Source organism: Lithobates pipiens, unplaced genomic scaffold, assembly GCF_037356315.1.
Source record: "Lithobates pipiens isolate NorthernLeopardFrog02 unplaced genomic scaffold, aLitPip1_a1.2 Scaffold_13, whole genome shotgun sequence".
NCBI classification, from domain to species: domain Eukaryota; kingdom Metazoa; phylum Chordata; class Amphibia; order Anura; family Ranidae; genus Lithobates; species Lithobates pipiens.
This window is the reverse complement of record NW_027507718.1, coordinates 180292694-180308958: the sequence shown is the minus strand read 5'-3', so window position 1 is coordinate 180308958 and position 16265 is coordinate 180292694. Positions and strand designations below refer to the sequence as shown.

General features: G+C 43.9%; 1 protein-coding gene and 1 pseudogene across 4 annotated transcripts in view; both read right to left on the bottom strand.

The window, feature by feature from the left end:
- The window catches only part of CRTC1 (CREB regulated transcription coactivator 1), a 286165-nt gene that overhangs the window by 231199 nt on the left and 38701 nt on the right, over positions 1-16265 (bottom strand). The window lies entirely within an intron of this gene.
- On the bottom strand, positions 6893-7011 carry LOC143979495 (5S ribosomal RNA; annotated as a pseudogene).

The following is a 16265-nucleotide window of genomic DNA, read 5'->3' as shown; positions in this document are numbered from 1 at the left end:
AATGGCAGCAATCTGATTTTTAGCGGTACTGCAACATTGCGGTGGACAAATCTAACTCCAAATGACACTTTTTGGGGACCAGTTACATTACATTGATCATTGCTACAAAGATGCACAGATCAATGTAAAAATTACACTGGCAGGAAAAGGGGTTAACACTAGGAGGCGATTAGGGGGTTAAGTGTGTTCCCTGGGTGTGTTCAAACTGTAGGGGGATGGGCTCACTGGGACATGACAGAGATCACTGTCATGTCATGAGGCAATTCCCGTTCTGCCTCTGTACACAGTGATCACAGGTTTTTAGGCGGACATTGAGTCTGCGGGACCCGTGGGCAAGCTCCGACGCCCAGTATCCACCTTGCACAGAGTGACGTACACCTATGGCGGTTTGCGCAGGAGCCGACCTACCGCAGTATGACGACGGCAGCTGGTCGGCAAGAGATTAAAAAATAGCTCGACTTTTGTTGAGAAAAAGTAAAAAAAATTCCTCTCTGCGTGATGTACATTACAAGGATTTTAACAAACTTCCTACCCTTTGAAGCAATACCTGTTTGTCTGTGTTCATGTGTAGAGCGAATCTGTATGGGAGGGGATTCATAATTATCGATCAGCTGCTGCACCGGCAGGGCTCTAATTAGGAAACTTGAAGGGTCTACATCCCTTTAGATGCGATTTCCCTTTGAGTATCTCACCAAAATCGGACTTGTGTCTAAAGGTCGACCGATATATCTGCCGATATTTGCCGTTTTTTAAATAATCGGCATCGGCCGATTGTGTTGATAAAAAGCCGATTCTACAGTGGAACTTTGAAATGACTTCTGTAAGAAGTCAGTGTGAGTTGCCTGAGTTGTCATAGCAACACTTTCCTCCTCTCTGGGCAGACTGCCAAGAAAAGAACTAAATGATACAATGTTTACACTTCTGAATGAATGAAGTCATCTCTGTGTAGAAGTTCTCAGTTTAACCATTTAAAGACTAAATCTTTTCTGACACTTGTTGCTTACAAGTAAAAATCCTGTATTTTCTGCCAGAAAATCACTTAGACCCCCCAAAAATTATATATATTTTTTTAGCAGAGATCCTAGGGAATAAAATAGCGGTTGTTGCAATATTTTATGTCACACGGCATTTGCACAGAGGTCTTTCAAATGCATTTTTTTGGGAAAAAAATACACCATTTAAAAAATAAAAATAAAATAAAAACAGTAAAGTTAGCCCATTTTTTTTTTTTTTGTCCAAAAGTTTTGACTACCCGTTTTTATTTAATATATAGGTTTTTTTTATTTTTTTTAATCTAGATCATACATACAAGTAAACTGATTGGAGGTTTGTTTTGTTTAATAAATGTTTAAAGCGGGAGTCCGCCGGGACTCCGCTTTTTTTTTTTTTTTTTTTAAAGCCAGCAGCTACAAATACTGCAGCTGCTGACTTTTAAAATAGTGACACTTACCTGTCCAGCGCGCCCGCGATGTCGGCACCCGAAGCCGATCTCTCGATCGGCACTCGAGTGCTGCCGCCGCCATCTTGGGTATGGAAATCAGGAAATGGAGCCTTTCGGCTTAATTTCCCGGTTCCCTACTGCGCATGCGCGAGCCGCGCTGCGCAATGAGGACGGTCCCCGCTGCCTCTGGGATCTGTGTGTTTCCCAGCAGGCAGCGGGGCACTTGCGGAAGGAGGCGGGCACTTGCGGAAAGGGGCGTAATGTACGCCCCTTTCCGCAGAGAGCTAGCCCGGAAGTGGGTGCAGTTACCTGGATTATCCAGGTAACTGCACCCCCCTCCCCCCTGAAGGTGCCAATTGTGGCGCCGGAGGGGGGGAGGAATCCGATGAGCGGAAGGTCCATTTTAGGGTGGACCTCCGCTTTAAGTGTAAGAAATTTTCTGTATCACTTATGAAGGCCGCTTTCACACTGGAGCAGGCAGACGTTGATGGTAAAACGCAAGTTTTAGCGGCTCTTTACCATCATTTTAGCGGTGCTATTTGGCTGCTAGTGGGGCACATATAACCCAGCTAGCGGCCAAGGAAGAGGTTAAATGCGCCCATGAAGCACCGCTGCCAAATCGCATTGCATGCGCTTCGGCAGTGGTGCCCATTCATATCAATGGGCAGGAGTGGTGGAGGAGCGGTATACACCACTCCAAACGTGCTGCTTGCAGGACTTTTTTTTTAAGATCCTGCCAGCGCATCGCCTCTGTGTGAAAGCACTCTGTCTTTCACACAGACTGCAGGGGAGCCATTTTGCAGGCACTTTACAGGCGCTATTTTTAGCCCAAAAGCGCCTTAAAAAATGCCCCAGTGGGAAAGGTGTGTTAGATCAAGGGGGATTAAAAATAAATAAATAAAATAAAAATCGGCCTAACATATCGGCCCAAAAAAATCGGCATCATATATCGGCTATCGGCCGCCATGATTTCTAAATATCTGCATCGGCATCGGCCAGAGAAAAACCCATATCGGTCGACCTCTACTTGTGTCTTAGTGCAGACTTATGGGAAAATCAGTGAGACAATCACAAAAGCAGTAAATGGCATTTCTGGAGGGCATTCTGTATATCATCTGTGTACAGAAGGCCTCCAGGTTGCCATATTGTATTTTACAGAAAATAACAGCACTGCAGATTAAAAAGGAAAATACATTTTAAATAGCATTCAATTACAATATGGGCTTTTGTTGCAAAACTAATCATATCTAGATCTATATTAGGGGTGCAACGGATGAAAAAAACTCACTGATCGGATCCACGGATCGGATCATTTTTCGGATCAGCAAATAATTGAATTTGCAAAACCTGTGAAAATTCCACCACCATATAGTCCCCACTAATATCCATGTCATCTCCCCCACTGTAATACTGGCCAAGCATGGCTGGGTATCGCCGAGCATGGCAGGGTATCGGCAGGGTATCGAGGGATGGCTGTGACTGCAAGATCTGTACACAGAGGGGAGAGAAGAACCTGTTTGTTTACAAGTGATCACTCTGTCATTTGAATCAGTGTGACGTGAACATAGGAGGCCCATGCAATTCAATTTATAGCTCCGTGACACATGTAGATCGCTGCTCTGTTCCAGGCACTGTTAGGCTGCATGATGGGCACTGATGAGGCTGCATTGATCACCTGTAGTATGTCTGCAGTCACCAACCGTCTCCTGTAGCATGTCTGTAGTCGCTGATCATTTCCTGTATCAGATGGTTAGAGACTGAGGACATGATACACGAGATGGTTAGATAGAGACTGCATTTTTCTTGAGCTTTTCTTGAACTAAAAGATGGCAAAAATGCCCAAACAACAAATTCATATTAAATTGATATTAAAAGTCGAATACAATTGTATACAAAAATATAAATATTTTTTAAAAACTCATTTTCAGTATCAGTTTTCAGCCTAGTGCATCCTTCATTTTCAGATTCGGCAAAATTTCCATTCGGTGCACCCCTAGTAAAAACAGACATGCATACGTTTACATCCACCCACCCATATACAGTTGTGCTCATAAGTTTACATACCCTGGCAGAATTTATGATTTCTTGATCATTTTTCAGAGAATATGAATGATAAAAACAAAAAATAGATTTCATCACCTTCAGGTGATGGGCACTGGCAGGCCCCAAGACAAAAAGTGCACTCCCTATATAACCCCTCCCAACTACTGAGAGTACCTCGGTTTTGTAGCAAAGCAATACACGTGTATACTAAGGGAGGGACCTCTGTGTCCCCCGATGTATGAAAAGAAAAAGGATTTTGCAGGTAAACCGTTTAAAAATCCTATCTTCTTTTCATACATCAGGGGACACAGAGCCATAGTAGTTGCTATGTGGGCCGTCCCATAGCAATGCCTACTGAAGGGAGGGAGACACAACAAAGTAGGGCACCAAGAGACTAGAGGACTTATACTGCAGTATACTGCACCCAAGGGCGATATCCTCATGACCTTTTACATCTACTTGATAGAATTTGGTAAATGTATGGATTGAAGACCAAATTGCGGCCTTGCAGATCTGAGCCATGGAGGCTTGGTGATGCACTGCCCAAGAAGCACTAACAGCCCTGGTGGAGTGCGCTTTAATATGAAAAAGGAGGAATTTTCCTCTTTAAACCTTAAGCTTGAACAATCACTTGACAAATTATTTAGAAATGGTAGCTTTCGGTGCTGCCTGTCCTCTTTTAGGATCGTCTGGCAACACAAACAAAAACATCTGTTTTACGAATCTGAGCAGTCGCTTTTAAATAGACCTTGACTGCTCTCACCACATCAAGAGAATGTAGTGACTTTTCTTCCACAGAACGAGGTTCTGGAAAAAATTAAGGCAGAACAATATCCTGGTTTAAATTAAAACCCGACACTACCCACTATCTGTAGTAAATTAGGATGAGGCCGCAATACAACCTTATCCTTATGAATAATCAAATATGGCTCTGTACAGGAAAGAGCAGCCAACTCTGATACTCTCCTTTCAGAAGATATGGCAACCAAGAAAATGAATTCCCTTGGCAAGAGGAAGGGAATATCATGAATTGGTTCAAAAGGCCGTTTTTGTAAAGTCGACAGGGCTAAATTCAAGTCCCAAGGGTTCAGGGGTGACTTAACTGGGGGATCAATGCACATTAACCCCTGGATAAGGTTACGAATCAAAGCGTGTGAAGCAAGTGGTCATTGAAAAAAGATAAGGTCGGCACCTGACTTTTGATAGTGCTCAAGGCCAGCTTCATTACTGATCCCATCTGTAGGAACTCAAGGATTCTACCTATGATATACTTCCTGGGGTGCCAACCCCTTGATTCACACCAGGAGACATGCCTTCCAGACTCTAAAATATATGGATTCTGGAGGCCGGCTTCCTAGCATTAACCAAGGTAGAAACTACTGAAGCTAACAGCCCACGGTCCTTTAGAATGTGGGTCTCAATAGCCAAACAGTTAATTTTAGTGTTTAAGGTAGGATGGAACACCGGACCTTGCAAGAGAAGGTCTGGCCTCAGGGGCAGGGTCCAAAGGTCCCCTACCGCCATCCTTATGATCTCGGAAAACCAAGATCTCCTGGGCCACCAGAATCACCTCCTTTACCTCTTGCTTGATCCTGCATAGGAGACGCAGAACAGGAGGGAACGCATAGATCAGTGAAAACTGATCCCATAGAAACACTGAGGCATCTGTTGTGTATGCCATCGGATCCCTTGTCCTTGACTCAAAGTTATCGAACCTGTATGTTGTTGAACCTGGATGCAAACAGATCCGGAACTCCCCATTTTTGGCATATTGACAGAAAGACGTCGGGGTGAAGGGACCATTCTCCTGGGAACAATTGTTGGCGACTCAAGTAGTCCGCCTGCCAATTCCCCATTCCTGGAATGAAAACTGCTAAAAACATCTCTTGCCTAAGACGAAATATGACTCGCCTCTCAGCCACACAACTTCATGGCCCCTTGGTGATCGACATAAGCCACAGCTGTGGCATTGTTGGACTGGATCCTGACAGGATAATTCCATAGTCTGAGCATAAAGGCCTTTAGGGCCAGGCGTACTGCCTGAATCTCTAGAATATTGATGGGCAAGGTCAACTCTGGTTTGGACCACTTCCCTTGGACAGACGCTTTTCAAGGACTGCTCCCCAGCCCAAAAGGCATCTGTTACCACTTTCCAGGTAACTGATAGAAAGAATTTTTCTTTTTGAAGACTTTTGGATATTAACCAATTGAGGCTCCTACGCACTTTGGCGGATAAACGCATCGGGCAGTCCAGACTTTGGACCTTCCAAGTTGACAGGATACCATTTTGCAGCAATCTTGAATGAAACTGTGCATGAGGACCGGCCTCGACAAAAGCCACCATTTTTCCCAATAAACTCATGCAAAGATGAATAGAAGGATTCTTCTTTGTTTTGACCAACCAAATCAGTTCCTTTAAGCAACAGATTCTTTCCTGGGGCAAAAATACCCTTTTTTGGACTGTAGCTAAGATCAGCCATAAGCACTGCAATCTCCTTGATGGTTTTATGGAGGATTTTCTAGGTTGAGGATCCAACCTAAAGTATTCCAGGTAGCTGATTGCGGTGACCAGACTTTGGTTTAAACGGGCTATAGATTGATCAAGAGTAGGTCGTCTAAGTAGGCTAGTATCGTTATACTTTGAGCCCTTAACCTGGCTAATAGGAGGAGCCAGGATCTTTACAAACACTCGAGGTGCAGTAGCTAGCCCGAAAAGGTAGAGCTACAAACTGGAAATAAAGATTTTCTACCTCAAAGCATAGAAATTTCTGGTGAGCGGGGAAGATCAGCACATGGAGATAAGCATCCTTGATGTCGATCAACGCCAGAAGTTCTCCCCCTTGTAGAAAGGAGACTACTGATCAGATAGAGGAAAAATTAGGATACGGGAACTCTTGGAACGCCAGCTTGTACCTTGGAGCTATTGAGGAAGTCCACTATTCGTTTTCCTGTCAGATCCTTGAGAACTGCAGAAGAATTTCTCCTATTGAGGGAGCGGGGCATCTCCTCATGGAGGAGGCTTCAGTATCTTGTAGGTTTCCTCCCCCAAGAACTCCTTTGTCCCTGGGGTTAAATCTGAGAATTACCTTTTGAACCCGACAGTGAAAGCCATTGTGACTGCCTGGAGGGCGATGCCCCTAGCACAAAAGGCACCCCATGCATCCGAAAATGCAGCACATATTTAGGTGTGGGAAATCACATGGTGCAAAAAATATTTACTCCTTTATTTAAAATGGCAAAAGGGGTACTTTTCCCACTAGAATTTCTTCAGATGAATTCTCAAATAGCCGTTTCACCGCAAAAGGAAGACTAGCCAAGAACTTCTGCAAGGTGAAAGGAAGTTTATCCTCCATTGACGTGCGTTCTCCCACTCACGAGTTTAGCTGTTTGCGTTAATGTGCACAGAACCGTGTATAGCACCTGGTATTCCCAGGCAGTCTCCCATAGAGGTACTAACCAGGCCTGACCCTGCTTAGCCTCTGAGATCAGACAAGATCAGGCACTTTCAGGGTAATGTGGCCATAGGCATCTCAGCAGTTTTGTGTTTGGCTAGTTTCTAAGCAAGCACCTGCATGAAGACCTTGTGGAGGTTCTACAATAGAAACTCACAAAGCAATTGTTGCAAACAAAGCTGCCAGATCCTGGGCCTACTGAGCAGGATACCTGAACACCTCTTAAACTGGTCTCACAATGATTAAGCAATTACTGACAGCGCAGGCTGCTCAATCTGCCAGAGAGAAAAGCGTTTTATTTTTGTTAGTTTTTTTTTTTTTTAACAGGAATACCAACCTTTTTATCTGTTGGATGCCTAAGCATTTGAGCACTGTGTGCCAAACAAAAGCTTTTAGTAAAAGAGGATATAGCAGCTTTAATTGCTGGTATACTCAGTGAATTTCTTACACCATAGGATAAAGTGTAAAAAAAAAAAAAAAAAATGTTTATCTGAGAGATCCTCTCAGATACAAAAAAGCTTTTCCAACAATAAATGGACAGGAAAAGGCATGCACAGTTTGAGGAGGCTTTAGCGAACCCAAACAGGGAGCATAAAATGTGGAGCGGACTATACAACAAGAAATTGCACCAATCTTAAGATTGAAACCAGCCGATTCTCCCACATTTGGCACCTCAGAAGAGGAGTCCTCAGCCTCACCACAGTCCCCTGAGAGGATTTGTTTTCTCCCACCCCTAGTTTCTCAGTTTGAGTGTGTGTTGCATTAGTTAAAAATATAATTTTTTTATATCAGACATAAGATACATGGGACATTACAATAGTTAATAGCTTGGGGTGTCTACTTTACAAAATGGTGTCAATGGGGGGGGGTGCTATCTTGGCATTTTATGGACAGCAAAACTAATAGGTGAAAACAAAAATTTACACACTTAGAAATCCTGAAGGCGGCGATTGCTTTCAGGGCTCCGTACAGGGCTAGGCTGCCAAAAAAGGTCCCACACACATAGTATCCCCATACTGAGAAGAAGCAGCAGAATGCATTTCGGGGTGTAATTCCCCATATGCCCATGGCATGTGTGAGCAATATATAATTTAGTGACAACTTTTTGTAAAAACAATTTTTTGTCATTATTCAGTCACTTGGGAGGAAAAAAATAAAATGAAATATTCAATGGTTCAACATGCCTCTCAGCAATTTTCTTGGGGTGTCTACTTTCCAAAATGGGGTTATGGAGAGGCGGGGGGTGTACTGCCCTGCTATTTTAGCACATCAAGAAATGAGCAGTCAAACTAAATGCTGTGTAAATTTCAGAAAATGTACCCTAGTTTGTAGACGCTATAACTTTTGCACAAACCAATATACGCTTATTTACTTTTTTTGACAAAAACATGTGGCTGAATAAATTTTGGCCTAAATGTATGACTAAAATTGAGTTTATTCGATTTTTCTTATAATAAAAAGTAGAAAATATATTTTTTCAAAATTCAGTCTTTTTCCGTTTATATCCCAAAAAAAAAAAAAAAATCACAGAGGCAATCAAATATCAAAAGAAAGCTCTATTTGTGGGGAAAAAAAATAAAAAATAAGACGTAAACGTCATTTGGGTACAACATTGCATGACCGCACAATTATCAGTTAAAGAGACGCAGTGCCAAATTGTAAAAAGTGGTCAGGAAAGGGGTAAAACCTTCCAGGGCTGAAAGTGGTTAAAGGAGACAATTCATAAGAAAATTGTAAAAATGTCTTTCTTCGAAAAACTCCCCTTACCTTTCCTGCCGCAGGGTTTTTTGTGGTAAACCAACAGACCCAATCTTCGCCCCTTCACAGTGGGTTCCGTTAAACCTTCAGGAGCTGGGGATCCTCAAGGAAACCCACAATCCTGGACCTGCAATAGCACACTGGCAGTAAACTTTATGGCTTTAATATCAAAAAGTACTGGATTCCGGGGTCCAGCTCTCAAAAGAGAAAAAAAGAGAAGCAATCACAGGCAAAAACCTTGTTTCTTCGGACACAAGGCCCGGGTACCAGTCAATTCAGCCAGAAAGACACCTTGAATGGATCCGTCTGCATTGCTAGCCCAAGCAAGGATTGCTCCAGAGGAGCTCAGCTCATCTTTACTCAGTGACCAACACCTAGACACTGGCAAAAAAACTAAGGTTCTCCCAGTAGTGAGGAGGAGTTATATAGGGAGTGCACTTTTTGTATTAGGGCGTGCCAGTGTCCATCACCTGAAGGTGGCCTATAACCCACATAGCAACTAAATCAATTAAAACGGTAATTCTCCCGCTCTACAAGACTGCGGTCCGGCCGCATCTGGAATATGCTGTCCAGTACTGGGCACCAGTCCACAGGAAGGATGTACTGGAAATGGAGAGAGTACAAAGAAGGGCAACAAAGCTAATAAAGGGTCTGGAGGATATGAGTTATTAGGAAAGGTTGCGAGCACTGAACTTATTCTCTCTGGAGAAGAGACGCTTGAGAGGCGATATGATTTCAATGTACAAATACCGTACTAGTGACCACACAATAGGGATGAAACTTTCGCAAAAGGAGTTTAAAAAGACTCGTGGCCACTCATTAAAATTAGAAGAGGAGAGATTTAACCTTAACCACTTGAGACCTGCGCTATAGCCGAATGACTGCTACAGCGCAGACCTCCTTTGCCGGGACTACGTCTATTGACGTCGTCCCGTGCACGAGCGGCCTGCGCGCCCCCTGAGGGGCGCGCTCTATGATCAGCAAGTCTATGAGACTCGTCTGATCACTGATCCGAGCAAGGGGTCGATCCCGACCCCTCATCACGTGATCAGCTGTCAGCCAATGACAGCTGATCATGTGATACAACGGAGCCGGTAATCGGCTATTATTCCTCCTCGCGCTAACAGCGCGAGGAGAAAAAAAATAGAGCCGATCACGGCCAGCCCTGCCAGTGCCCATCTGCCCCCTTGCCAGTGCCACCTCAAAAAATAAATGCCCCCCATCAGTGCCACCCAGCAGTGCCCACAGTGCCACCCAGCAGTGCCCACAATCTGCCTCAACAAAGGTGCTGCACCCCAGTGCCACATATCCGTGCCCACCAGTGCCGCCCCTCCGTGCCCACCAGTGCCGCCCCTCCGTGCCCACCATCAGTGCCCACCAATGCAGCCTATCAGCGCCGCCTCATCAGCGCACTTCAATGAAGGAGAAAAATGACCAAACTATTAAACATTATTTTTATTTTATTTTTTGCATCTTTTTTTGTTTAGCAAAAAATAAAACTCCCAGCTGTAATTAAATACCACCAAAAGAAAGCTCTATTTGTGGGGAAAAAAAATGATAAAAATTTCATTTGGGTACAGTGTTGTATGCCCGCGCAATTGTCAAAGTGCATCAGCGCTGAAAGCTGAAAATTGGTCTGGGAAGGAGGGGGGTTTAAGTGCCCAGTAAGCAAGTGGTTAAACTACGTAGAGGGTTCTTTACTGTAAGAGCGGCAAGGATGTGGAATTCCCTTCCACAGGAGGTGGTCTCAGTGAGGGGCATTGATAGTTTCAAGAAACTATTAGATAAGCACCTGAACGACCACAACATACAGGGATATACAATGTAATACTAAAATATAATCACACATAGGTTGACTTGATGGACTTGTGTCTTTTTTTCAACCTCACCTACTATGTAACTACTATGGCTCTGTGTCCCCTGACGTATGAAAAAAAAAAAAAAAAAAAAAAGTCACTCCTGGTTAGTGTTTGGCTGAAGCCATTTACCAATCAACTGTGCTTACTCTTAATCATAAATCAAAACAAAAACGACCCAAATAACCATGATCAAAAAAGTTTACCCCAGTTCTTAATACCGTGTATTGTCCCCTTTAACATAAACGACAGCTTGAAGTTTTTTGTGGCATTTGTGGATGTGACTATCTTTTCAGATGGTAAACCTGCCCATTCCTTGTGGCAAAAAGCCTCCAGTTTCTGGAAATTCTTGGGCTGTCTTGCATGAACTGCACATTTAAGATCTCCCCAGAGTGGCTCAATGATATTGAAGTCAGGAGAAAGATGGCCACTCCAGAACCTTCACTTTATTCTGCTGTAGCCAATGATAGGTCGACTTGGCCTTGTGTTTTGGATCATTGTCATGTTGGACTTTCCAAGTACATCCCATGTGCAACTTCTTGGCTGATGAATGCAAATATTCCTCAATTCATCTTGCCATCAATTTGGATCAAATTTCCTGTGTCTTTGTAGCTCACATCCACAAAACATCAGCGATCCACCTCAGTGCTTCACAGTAGGAATGGTGTACCTTTCATCATAGGTCTTGTGGACTCCTCTCCAAATGTAGTGTTTATGGTCGTGGCCAAAAAGCAAAATTTTTTGAATCATCACTCCAAATGACTGTGCCAGAAGGTTTGAGGCTTGTCTCCATTTGTTGTATTGTAAGCGGGATACTTTGTGGAATTTGCGTAGTAATGACTTTCTTCTGGCGACCTGACCATGCAGCCCATCTTTTTTCAAGTGCCTCCTTATTGTGCATCTTGAAACAGCCACACCACATGTTTTCAGAGAGTCCTGTATTTCATCTGCAGTTATTTGTGGGTTTCTCATTGCATCCCGAACAATATTCCTGGGAATTGTGGCTGAAATATTAGTTGGTCTACCTGACTGGCATTTTCAATTCCTTGGATATCTTTATATCTTTTTCCTGTTTTATACAGTTCAACTACCTTTTTCTGCAGATCCTTTGACAATTCTTTTGCAAACAAAAATCTGCAAACATATCACAGGTGAGGATGGTTACCTTTCATAGCCATTCAAACCCCTTTGTGTCAACTTGAGTGTTATCAGGCAAAAATCACCAGGGTATGTAAACTTTTGATCAGGGTCATTCGGGTACTTTCTGTTTTCATTATGATTTAAAAACAGTAAATACAGTTGATTTATAATAAATGGCTTTGGCCAAACACAAACCATGAGTGAAAAAAATGTTTGTGTGACAGGAGAGTGTGACCAGCTCTCAATGGAGCAGCCATGGAGTGGATTGCAAAAGGGTCCTGTGTGCGCATTTGGGCCCAGTTCATGTGCAAATTCAGGCAAAAATTCTGACCTGAACCAGAGAACAGACACGCACCGACCCCTAGGCATGAACCCGTGGACGCACATATGTGAACCTGGCCCTAAACATTGACCAGAAGTCAAGCTGGCCATACACAGATGAACTAGCTGAAATCTGCTCAAAATGTGTCCCTGTTGATAACTTCCTACCCAACATTCTTAGGAAGAAGCTCTGCAGAAAATTGTCAGCCCAATATCAGCTGAATCCTGTCAATTGCAAAAGCTGTTTGGGTATTTTGGCAGCCACAAGATGTCAGAATACAATAGCCAGCAATGTCAATTTACACCATAAAAGGAGGTCTGGCCAGCTATAGAGCACCAAGTTGTCGGGGGAAGACTGAGGAGTAAGGGAATCTTGTGGGAGAGTCAGAACATGGAGTCAAGTTTAGTGGTAAAAAGTGGCAAGCTAACCTTGCAACTTTATTGGGCATTGGAGAGGAAACAGCAGGGAGTTCAAGAGCAGTTGTGAATAAGGCAGAAAAAAGGATCCCACAGTGATAAAAACGAAGCGATTTATCTTTTAGGACAGATGGGAAACATGAAAAAACAGGACAGAAGGCATGAAAGAAAAAAAAAAAAAAGGAAGGGTGGACAGAAAGAATGTTCTGCTTTAGCTCAACAGAAACCAAGTCAACATTTATGTTGGCTATGAAAAAAAAAAAAAAAAAAAAAAAAAAAAAAAGCACCCGCTCTGCCCTGCACAATGCAGAACTTCATGCCAATCCTATCGCAGGAAAAAGTATTTGCATCAACTCAGACCACAGGAACTCCCCCTAGTCATGTTAGCCACATCAAACACAATTTACTTTTACCAGACACCTAGACAACCTTTCAAGGCAATCGCATAAAAAACCTACAACTTTACAAACTCAACCCTTGTTCACCGTGTCATAAAACAAACCACACAAGGCTAACAGAGCCTTGATAGAACCATAACTAGGCAACTATAAATTATGCCACTCATTACACAGATTTACATCAAAAAACTTTTTGCCCACTATAGAAGAGATACCAAAATATCAAAGCTTTAACTATAAAATACAACCCCAATTCAAATAAAAGTTGGAACACAGTGTAAAATCTAAACTGCCCTTAACCACTTAAGGACCGCCGCATGCCAATGTACATCATCACAATGGCATGCACAGGCACAAGCACGTACATGTACGTGCTCGCCTTCCAGAGGGTGGGGGGTCCAATCGGACCCCCTCCCACTGGATGCGGCGGTCCATTTCGCTTCAGGAGCGATCCGGGATGAGGGGATGGCCGTTGGTTTCTGGCCATCCCCTCTCGATCGCTCCTGGCGAATGGGAAGCTTCCCCCCGCTGTGTATAGTAAACACAGGCAGGGAGGAAGTGATGTAATTCTCCTCGGGGTGGTCTTTTTGACCGGACTACGAGGAGAAGAGTGAAAGTAAGTGTGCACCAACACTACACTGACATGTAGGCGCACACACAGGTACACAAACCCCCCCTCCCCCCCCCCCCAGTCACAGTGTCACTGATTGCAGTGATCATTTATTTTCTGATCACTGCATTCAGTGTCAGTTGTAAAAGTAAAAACTGTCAGGGCAGTTAGGCTGCTTTCACACTGGGGCGGTATTCAGGCGTTACAGCGCTAAAAATAGCGCCTGTGTAACGCCTGAAAAAAACCAGCCCCTTTAACTCCAGTGTGAAAGCCGGAGGGCTTTCACACTGGAGCGATGCGCTGGCAGGACGGTGAAAAAAGTCCTGCCAGCCGCATCTTTGCAGCGGTGAAGGAGCGGTGTATTCACCGCTCCTATACCGCTGCTACCAATTGAAATCAATGGGACACCGCGGCAATACCGCCGGCAAAGCGCCGCTGCAGCGGCGCTTTGCGGGCGGGTTTAACCCCTTTTCGGCCGCTAGCGGGGGTTAAAACCACCCCGCTAGCGCCCGCGCACCGCCGCTAAAACGACGGTAAAGCGCCGCTAAAAATAGCGGCGCTTTACCGCCGACGCTGCTCTCGCCCCAGTGTGAAAGCAGCCTTAGTGTTAGGTCCAGGGTAGCCCCCTACCACCCCCCAATAAAGGTTTAACCCCCTAATTGCCCCTAGAGTTCACCTTTTCACCCCCTTTTGCCAGTGTCACTAAGCGATAATTTTTCTGATCGCTGCATTAGTGTCACTAGTGCTGCTAGGTAGCTAGTTATTTTTTTAGGTTCACCGCCAGGTTTTTATAGCGTTAGGTACCCCCATATACTACCCAATAATGGTTTTAACTCCCCGATTGCCCCTAGTTAACCCTTTCACCAGCAATCACCGTATAAGTGCCACTGGTGACGCTGGTTAGCCAGTTATTTAGGTTCCCCGTCAGGTTTTTATATAGCGCCAGGGACCCCCATTCACTACCTAATAAAGATTTTAACCCCTTGATTGCCCCTAGTTAACCCTTTCACCAGTGATCACCGTATAAGTGTTACGGGTGACTCTGGTTAGTTTGCTTTTTATAGCATCAGGGCACCCGCCATTTATTACCCAATAAAGGTTTAACCCCCTGATCACCCGGCGGGTGATATCAATTAGGTTTTAGGGTCTCAGTCTGCTTCGCCCCAGGCAGTGCTAGGTTAGTGCCAGTACCGCCAACACCCACGCGCAAAGCATAAACCTCCCGTAGTGGTATAGATTCTAAACAGATCAATATCTCATCTGATCAGATCTATACTAGCGTCCCCAGCAGTTTAGGGTTCCAAAAAACGCATTGTTAGCGGGATCAGCCCAGATACCTGCTGGCACCTGCGTTTTGCCCCTCCGCCCAGCCCCCACAAGTGCAGTATCGATCGATCACTGTCACTTACAAAAACACTAAACACATAACTGCAGCGTTCGCAGAGTCAGGCCTGATCGCTAACAGTTTTTTTTGTAGCGTTTTATATTTAAATCCGGAAGGCAGTGCTTGGTTTTCAGGGTCCCGTACATGGCTAGGCTCCCAAAAAGTCCCCCACATGTGGTATCCCCGTATTCGGGAGAAGCAGCAGAATTTATTTTGGGGTGTAATTTCACTTATGCCCATAGCATGTGTGAGCAATATATCATTTAGTGACAACTTTGTGCAAAAAAATTTTTTTTTTTTATATTCCTGCAACTTGTGGCAAAATATAAAATATTTCATGGACTCAACATGCCTCTCAGTAAATAGCTTGGGGTGTCTACTTTCCAAAATGGGGTCATTTGGGGGGGGGGGGGGGGGTTTCTGCTATTTTGGCCTTCGAAACTGTGATAGGTAGTGAGGAGTGAAATCAAAAATTTGCACCCTTAGAAATCCTGCAGTGATTGGTTTTCGGGGTGCCGTATGCGGTTAGACTCCCAAAAAGTCCCACATATGTGGTATCCCCGTACTCAGGAGAAGCAGCAGAATATATTTTGGGGTGCAATTCCACATATAACTATGGCATGTGTGAGCAATATATCATTTAGTGACAACTTTTTGTAAACTTTTTTTTTTTTGTTTCATTATTCAATCACTTGGGACAAAAAAAAAAATATTCAATGGGCTCAACATGCCCCTCAGCAATTTCCTTGGGGTGTCTACTTTCCGAAATGGGGTCATTTGTGGGGGGGTTTGTACTGCCCTGCCATTTTAGCACCTTAAGAAATGAGATAGGCAGTCATAAATTAAAAGCTGTGTAAATACCAGAAAATGTACTCTAGTTTGTAGACGCTATAACTTTTGCGCAAACCAATAAATATACGCTTATTGAATTTTTTTTTACTAAAGACATGTGGCTGAATAAATTTTGCCCTAAATGTATGACTAAAATTGAGTTTATTCAAATTTTTCCTTATAACAAAAAAGTAGAAAATCTTTTTTTTCCTCAAAATTTTCGGTCTTTTTCCATTTATATCGCAAAAAGTAAAAATCGCAGAGGCAATCAAATACCATCAAGAGAAAGCTCTATTTGTGGGAAGAAAAGGACGCAAATTTCTTTTGGATACAACATTGCATGACCGCGCATTTACCAGTTAAAGCAGTGCAGTGCGAAATTGTAAAAAGACCTCTGGTCCTTAGGCTGTTAATTGGTCCGGGGCTGAAGTGGTTAAAGGAAAAGTCCAGCCCTAGCTCGTTTGGCGGGGCTTCTCCTATGGGTCACAGAACTGCCATGCGTTTGCACTCCAGTGACTCGTTTTCAGCGGAGAGCCTGACCTGACTGCTCCCTGCCTCTCCACAGCTAAGCACTCCAATGAGTGTGGAGGAGCAGAGGAGAGTTGCTGATTGAC